Source organism: Telopea speciosissima, chromosome 1 (assembly GCF_018873765.1).
Source record: "Telopea speciosissima isolate NSW1024214 ecotype Mountain lineage chromosome 1, Tspe_v1, whole genome shotgun sequence".
Taxonomy (NCBI): domain Eukaryota; kingdom Viridiplantae; phylum Streptophyta; class Magnoliopsida; order Proteales; family Proteaceae; genus Telopea; species Telopea speciosissima.
The window spans coordinates 39,414,638-39,422,563 of NC_057916.1; the positions used below are offsets into that span (position 1 = coordinate 39,414,638).

The 7,926-nt window shown below is 40.8% G+C and overlaps 1 non-coding gene across 1 annotated transcript; it reads right to left on the reverse strand.

Annotated features, from left to right (window-relative positions):
* Positions 1 to 7,601: 7,601 nt before the first annotated feature.
* On the reverse strand, positions 7,602 to 7,726 carry LOC122649297. Its single transcript, XR_006331260.1, has one exon. It is a non-coding gene; the product is annotated as a small nucleolar RNA SNORD14 (small nucleolar RNA).
* Positions 7,727 to 7,926: the final 200 nt, after the last annotated feature.

A 7,926-nucleotide genomic window follows, 5' to 3' on the forward strand; every position in this document is an offset into this window, starting at 1 on the left:
CTTTAGTTCACAGGAAATGCAGGTAATAAAATTCATAAACTATCCCGAAACATCTCGAAATACCAAAGCATCTAGATTTGTCACCCTTCAAGTCACTATCTATCACTGTACTTCAGCCAGATTTTAGCAAACATGAAAAAATATCACAAATCCCAGAAATCTGTTGTAGATATCAAAGAGATCTTTCCCAAAAGTTGGCAGTGGCTCAAAATTAAAATTAGATACATCAGCAAAATTGTTCCCTGGGAAGTTAAATATATCACATACGAACAAGAGAGGGTAACAAGTGAAATGTTCTTCTCCTATTATATTTCCATTTTTCCTTAAAATAAATAATGCTAAAAAAGAAAATAAAAACCACTGTGTTTGTTCCCATTAAAGTGCAAAGTTTAATCAAAGCTCCATGGCATAAATGAACAAGCATTTGCACTAAGACCAATCAGAAGCTGAAGGAAACCGCTGCAACAAGCCAATGGCTCCTAATCTAAGCAGCTGATACAATCATTCATCATTGTTCTACAAAGTCAGACTTGGATGGTGTAATAGAAAATCAAATAAAATAGAATGTTAAAACAATGTTTGACCCGTATCTGTCCACACATGAGGTCTCTTACTGTGCAGTCATCAGAAGCCATGGTTTGATATAGGAGCATAAACTATGGCAGCATCCAAATTTAGGAGGGGCCATCCATTATGCTCCAAATTAACAAATACAGCAAATACAGGAATGACCAAATATACAAGAAACAGCAACTCATTCCATGGTCATCTTAAAATCTTAACCTAATTGTTATTTTCCACATCACAAGCTCTACAATCTAGTTGAATTTTTAGGAACTGATATATTTTGACCATCTAAAACCTATCTTTCTCATACCTAAAATTTCCTGAACCTGAAACAGTTAGGGCATGATTGTTTTACTTATGAAACTTACACACAAATCAAAATGAGAGAGGAGGGTTGAGGGAGAATAAGGTGCCATTTGACAACACTTGTGTTCCACAGGATGGAGCTCAATTTTATGACATTGTTAGCCAGTCTACGGCCTCATAGAGTCGGAATTTTTTCTGCTAGTAAATAATTATTTTTATTTTTAAAATTAAACAAAAAAACACTTTAAAATTCAAAAAAAATAAGGAAAAATATTGTGTTGGTTTGAAAAATAAAAAGAAAAATTATGAAAGTAATTTCAACGTGCTTTGAAGCGCATATGAAGCTCATTATGTTGTACAAGATTTTATTTTGTTGTATTAGGACAAAAAAAAATTCAAAAAAAAAATTATTTCATTAAAGAAAAATATAAAGGTTAGGGGATAAATAATAAGTAGCTACATAGTTGTTTTAGTGGTCTCAGTTGATGTGCCTCGGATAATAATGGTTTGTTTTCTTCATGCAACAGTACGGTGGTGAGATAATGGCTGCCCAGAGAGGAGATGGCGACAAGGGAGACATAGAATGGAGGCATGGAGTGCCAATTGGAGGTGACAACAGAAAAATATAATTTAATTAATATGGTCAGAAAACCATGGGAGGTGGGGCTACAAGACTGCAACAACAATTGGCTGGGAATCCTAAAGATGTGGCCACATGCCCTATGGTTCCTGGAGATTTCTACGGTCATAGCTGCACACATGAGGGAGTGCATCGAAGGAAGGTAAGGGTAGATTTTGAGGAGGCAGTTCCAGCGACCCAACAAGGACAAGGGACTGAGGATGACAGTGATGATGATGACCACGTGTATGTGCCAGATGATGTGCAAACAGAGGCAGAGGGTAGGGATTTTCGGCGAGCACGGACGAGGAGCAAAGCCGCTTTTCATGAGGAGTAGGATAAACACAAAGACTCTAGGGGGAGGAGCTGGTCTGTGTAGAGCAGGTGGTAGTGGTAGTGGATCTGCACAGCCACAGGGGAGGAGGCCCTTCAAGAGATCACAGAGTACGAGGGCAACTCTACCTCCAGACTCCAGTACCACCACGAGAGGACCCCGTACTACAACAGAATCCTACAATTTACAGGAAAATAGGCCACAAACAGTGTAAATTGAAGCATATGTGGAGTTATGTGAAGAGGAGAGTTGAGGAGGTTGTGTTTAAGTGGTTGTTATTCCACAGCATCCCAGCAAACGCCACTATTGAGCCATATTATCAAACGATGCTAGATACAGTGGCTAAGCCTGGCCTAGGGGTCAAGGGGACCACCAAATACGAGGTGATAAATATGTATTTGCCCCAGCAAAAACAGGAGCTGCAAGAGTATATAGATGGCCTGAAGGGAATGAGGCAGAGTTACGAGGTAATGAGCATGTGTGATGGTTGGATTGGGCCCACGAGAAAGTCCAACATCAACTTATGGTTTATTGTGATCGGAGGATAATATTCCTCAAATCTATGGATGCATCCAAGAAGAAAAAGGATGCAAAATACATTTACAGCTTGCTGAAGGATGTGGTACATAAGGTAGGAGTGGAGAACGTTGTCCAGGTTGTGATGGACAACGGAAGCAATTCAAGAAAGCCCATGAGAAGTTGATGCAAAACAATAGGTACCAGCTCGTCTGGATCCCTTGTGCATCCCATTGTATTGAGCTTATGCTGAAGGGCACGGGTAAGATAAAATTAGTGCAAAGTATGGTTGAAAAAATGAGACAAGTGAGCTCCTTTATCTACAACCATGGGTTTGCATTGAACCTTCTAAGGGTGAAGTGTGGTGCGGACATGGTCTGATGGTCAGTCCCGACCTTACTAGATTCACCACATACTGCATCGCACTGAAGAGCTTTGAGGTGAAGGTCAGCCTCAGATCTATTTTAACATTTGAGGAGTGGTTTAGGTGGAGGGAGTCTAGTTCCCCTAGTGGTAGGGCAGCACAGTCTACCATTTCATCTGATTGGCACCATCTGAATAAGGTGGTGAAAGTTTTGGACCCAGTGGTCAAGGTCCTAAGGTTGGTGCCTTGGTGGATTCTGTTTTCAAGATCACCATGCCACATTTTGATGCAATTAGATGTTGGATTCATTAGGGATTATTTGGGATTAACATGCAATATTTAGTTTATTTTATTTTAGGAAGTTGAGTAGATACGTAGGGGATTTTGCTTGGGGTTATTTAGTTTATATTTCAGTTTGTTTCTTCTTTTAGCTGGTTTCCAATTTAGTTAGGTTTCTAATTTCAAGCAAGACAGTCTTCTCTATAACCATGTAATACGGTAGAGTAAATCAGATTTGAAAAGAATGAAATTTTGAGTTGACTGAAGGTTTTAGCAGAGTTGCTGTTGACGTACATGTTCTCCTCTCTCCCCCTTCCAAAATTTCGTCTCTTTGCTTCTCTCTTCCTCTTTTGTTCTTCTCTTATATTCGATCCATCCTTCAACCCCTAATTTCATTGAGTCCCTTGGTCACAGTACCCCTGTTCCAGCGGATACCTTTTCTGTTTTCCCTCACGTATTGCAAGTGATAATCCTACTCCAGGCGACACTAAACTAAGGGGTTCAGCTTTGAAACTTTGTTCTGATCGAGGGATACATACCAGCAATCATACTTGAGCTGCAACCTTAGCTGGTTTGCTTTCAGAGGATTAATTCAGCTTCTTGGTCGCTGGTTCAACCGATAGTGGAGTAAATACGAGGTAACCTTACCTCAGTTAGGAGATTCGAAGCCATCTAAGGCCATACCCAGAGCTCCAATCAAGTTTTCCCTCTCTCTTTGGCGCTGGTTCAAAAGCTGGAGCCTGGAGGTAGGAGATGACCGACTGCTTTTGTTTTTAGAACCCTTAGTCTGGTTTTTCCATTATTACCCTTCCTTTATTTCACTATTGCTTCCTATCCCTATTTTGTGTCCCATTCCAAGTATACCCCTCCCATTATCAAGTTATAGTCCATTCATTTGTCTCTTTTATATACTTGATTCCCTTTAATTATGATACTGTCATCCCATTATAACCTTCAGTTATTTACCATTCTGCCATTGCTCTTATAAAACTTCAATATTTATTGTTTTGCCACTTGTGCTTATGATTTGAGTAATCTAACACTTGGGAGGGCCCATAAGTGATCCGAATCGGGTTTCGGAACCCCAGATCCACATCACATTTGTCTACTGTTGTGGAGATGAGTCACATGATGAAGGACCATGTGCAGTACTAGGGTTGCAAGTTTGGCCCTGTCGGCCCTGAGCCCAAAAAGGGCCTGGGCTGAGATACCTGGCCCTGAAGGCAGGTCAGGGCTGGAAATTTCTGGCCCTGAGTCAGGGTCAGGTCGGGCCAGGGTTGAGGCCTAGGGCTGAGCCCGGCCTGGCCCAGCCCGAACCTGTTTTAAGTTATAGTATAAAATATATATTGATATACTATATATATTATAAACTTTATGTCACACATATTTTGTTATATAATATAATATTATATATGAAAATAATAAGTGATAATATATTTTATTATAGTGTTATTTTATGTAAAATTGATCATTTTCTCCCCAACCCAGCCCAACTCAGTCCAATCCATGCATCTCTCCCTTCCCCCACCCCATGATCAGGGCAAATCAGGGTCAGCCCAGCCCGACCCTGAGCGCGGGTCAGGGTTGGATTTTCCAGGCGTTGAGTCAGAGTCGGGCCCAACCTAGGCCCAGCTAATGGGACTCAAGGTTGGGAAGGGTTTTAAAAAGCCCGGCCCAACCCGACCTTGTTGCATCCCTACCATGCACAATGCGATGCCACATGGCAGTAGGTCCTTCCTCAAGATAATCAAGGATCTCTAGGAGCTTCAACTTATGCATCCATTGCATAAGGCTGGTGAGTATTTTTTTCACCGTACCGATGATTGAGGTAAATTGTCTTCCAAAGCTATATTTTAATAAGCTGGGATATGCGGCTGATCTGATTCATAATCAGTGTATAGATAAGGTCCCAAACCTTTGGGTCTTATGGAAATCTAACTTGAAGCGTCCGATTGTGATGGGATTATCTGATCAGTACATTACAATATCGGTTGACTGGCTGGGTCAGCATTCAGTAATTTCCTTAGTGCATGGTATTTTTAGAGCACAAAGAAAGGAGTTGTGGATGGATCTGCTCTCCTATCATGTAGCCTCAACACCCTGGCTTGTTCTTGGAGATTTTAATGCCACATTGGAGTCTCACGAAAAGCGTGGCCCAGGGGCTTTTAACTTGGGGTCAACTGCGGAATATGGTGCATGGATTGATGCTTGTTCTCTTCTTCCAGTGCCTTCGCAAGGGAGGAAATTTACATGGTCTAATAATAGGAGAGCAGGCAATGTAAGAGCTGTTCTGGACAGATCTTGCTGCAATGATGTCTGGTTGAATCTTTTCCATGAATGTGCTAAGAAGGTTCTTCAGGCTGTTTCCTCTGATCATTTCCCCATTGCTGTCATCTCAGAGTGTTTTCCGAAACCTATTAATTGTCCTTTCCGGGTTTCATAAGTTCAGGATGGAGAATGAGCATTTCTTACAGGTGAAAATAATGCTTGGAGTATTGATGTGTAGGGATCTCCAATTTTTGGGTTGTCTCAGAAGCTCAAGAGACTGAAAACCTATTTTAAAATCTTGGGCCCGAAAGAGTTTTCCAAACATTAACACCTCATTGAAGGAGGCTAAGCTGAACCTGGAGGACATTCAGGAGACGATTGAAACAGTAGGGCTGAATGAGTGGCTTTTTTATCAAGAAGTTGATGTGAAAATTGCATACTTAAATGCCTTGAAGTTGCAAGAAAAGCTGTGGGCTGATGAGTATCGTGCTAAATGGTTGACTGAAGGTGACAAATTCGAAATTCTTCCATATGTCTACGAAGATGCGAAGATCAAAGAATATGATTAGAAGTCTAATATGTGAAGTTGGTTCAGCTGTGGAAGACCCCTCCCAATTGGCGAGTAATGTCACAAGGTTCTATATATGAGAACTTTCATAAAGCCTCACAAACTCAGGTACACTCTAATATCATTGATTGCATTCTACGTGTCATTGATGAGGTTGATATTTTGGGTCTTGAAGCCTATCCCTCATTGGAGGAGATTTGTCTTGTAGTTTGGGATCTTGATCTGGATAGTTCTCCAGGTCCAAATGGCTTTAATGGAGCTTTTTTTAGGAGACCTTGGGACATTGTGGGTGAGGATACACGTAATGCTGTTGCTGTGAAGAATTTTTTCATTTTTGGAAGGTTACCTAAAGGGGTTAACAATTGCTTTATGACTCTCATCCCAAAGGTTGGTGCAGCCTCCTAGGAGAAATTTCATCCTATTTGTATGGGAAATTTCTTTGTGAAGATTATTTCTAAAATAATGGCCCTGAGACCGAATCCCCTCTTACCAAGATTAATTTCTGAAGAACAAGGTGCCTTCCAGAAAAGAAAGATAATTATTGACAACATCAATATAGCTTCAGAGCTCACCAATCTAGTGCACTGCCCAATGAGAGGGGGCGATAGCTTTAAAGCTCGATGTGCGAAAGGCGTATGACACTCTCTCGTGGGATTTCCTATTTGCAGTTCTCAGGAAATTTGGCTTCAGTGACAAATGGGTATCATGGATCCATCAGATGTTATCTTCTACAAGGATATCTATCTTATTGAATGGAGGTCCTATGTGTTTCTTTGATGTTGAAAGAGGTCTCAGACAAGAATACCCATTCCCTAATTCATTTTAGAGTAAAATACTCCCCCCCCCCCCCCTCGATTATGCCCGAATGACAAGCCCCACCCCTGCATTTGAGCAATAGATCTCCCCTCCCCTAAAATCAAAACATTCTATCAACCGTACCCATTCCGTGAAAAAACACTGTGAAGTGATGACATCAGCCTTAATATATTCATTTAAACCCCACAATGCCCTTATGCAATGTGATATTCCAATATTACCCCTGATCCTCACAACACCATCTTCTTCCCCATTTCTCGATTCTTCTTCCATCTTCTTCGTTCAGTTTTCTTCCAAAAAACACAGAGGGAGAGAGAAAGAAAGAGAGATAGAAACAAAGGGATTTGAGATCAGTTTCTCTGGTTTCAAAAGCAAGAAAGGTTTTGGATTGGAAGACTTAGGAATAATGGGAAGACTTACTAACAGGAAGAGAAAAATTGAGAAGAAGAAGAAGCAGCAGCAGCACATACATTGACAGAGAACTTTGAAGTGCGTATGGGAGTACAATCATCCAAAGCCCTTTTATCTGAAACACACACTTGTGCTCCTTTAAATTTGCTTTTCAAAGCCCAGAGATTTGAGGGTTTTGAGTCTATAAACTGCAAAGAACCCATAGTGGGACAAAAATCGAGAACACTATTTGTTTTCAACTCATTCTGATTCAATCCATGGACAGAGAAACCATTCCTCAGAGCAGACTCCATAGCTATATAATAAAAAAACCAAAGAGACCTACCAAGGTTCAAACGACAATCAAAAACTGAGAATCCAAAACCCAAGGAGTCACTGAAAACCCACCTCTCGTTTTCAATCAAAACCAGTGCTTCTAGACTTGAACGGATTTGTAACGAATCCAATTTCAGAAAATCGAAACTGTAAAAAACCCACAAAAATTCTTCTCTCGTTTGACCAAAATGGTTTCTTTTTCTTGAACGGATAGAAGCAATGGGAACAAAGAGATTCTATTCTCAGACATCCAAGGAAGGATCGAGGCAGCATAGGCTCTCAAGCCCGGCGAAGGCGAAAGCTCTCAGGCGGCAACTTCGAATGTTTTTGAGAAACAAGCCTTGAAATTAATCATCAAGAAGTGAATCGCTTGGATCCAATCAAATAACTGATTAAAATTCCAACAATATAACCCCCCCTCCCCCAAAAAAAACCATCAATTGAAAGAGGTAAAGATAGAACTATAATGTTCTTGAAACTCGAACCCTGCTGATCACCACCATGATCACGAAGAGAGAATTGGAGACAATGGGAATTGTGAATCAACGAAGAGCGATTGCACA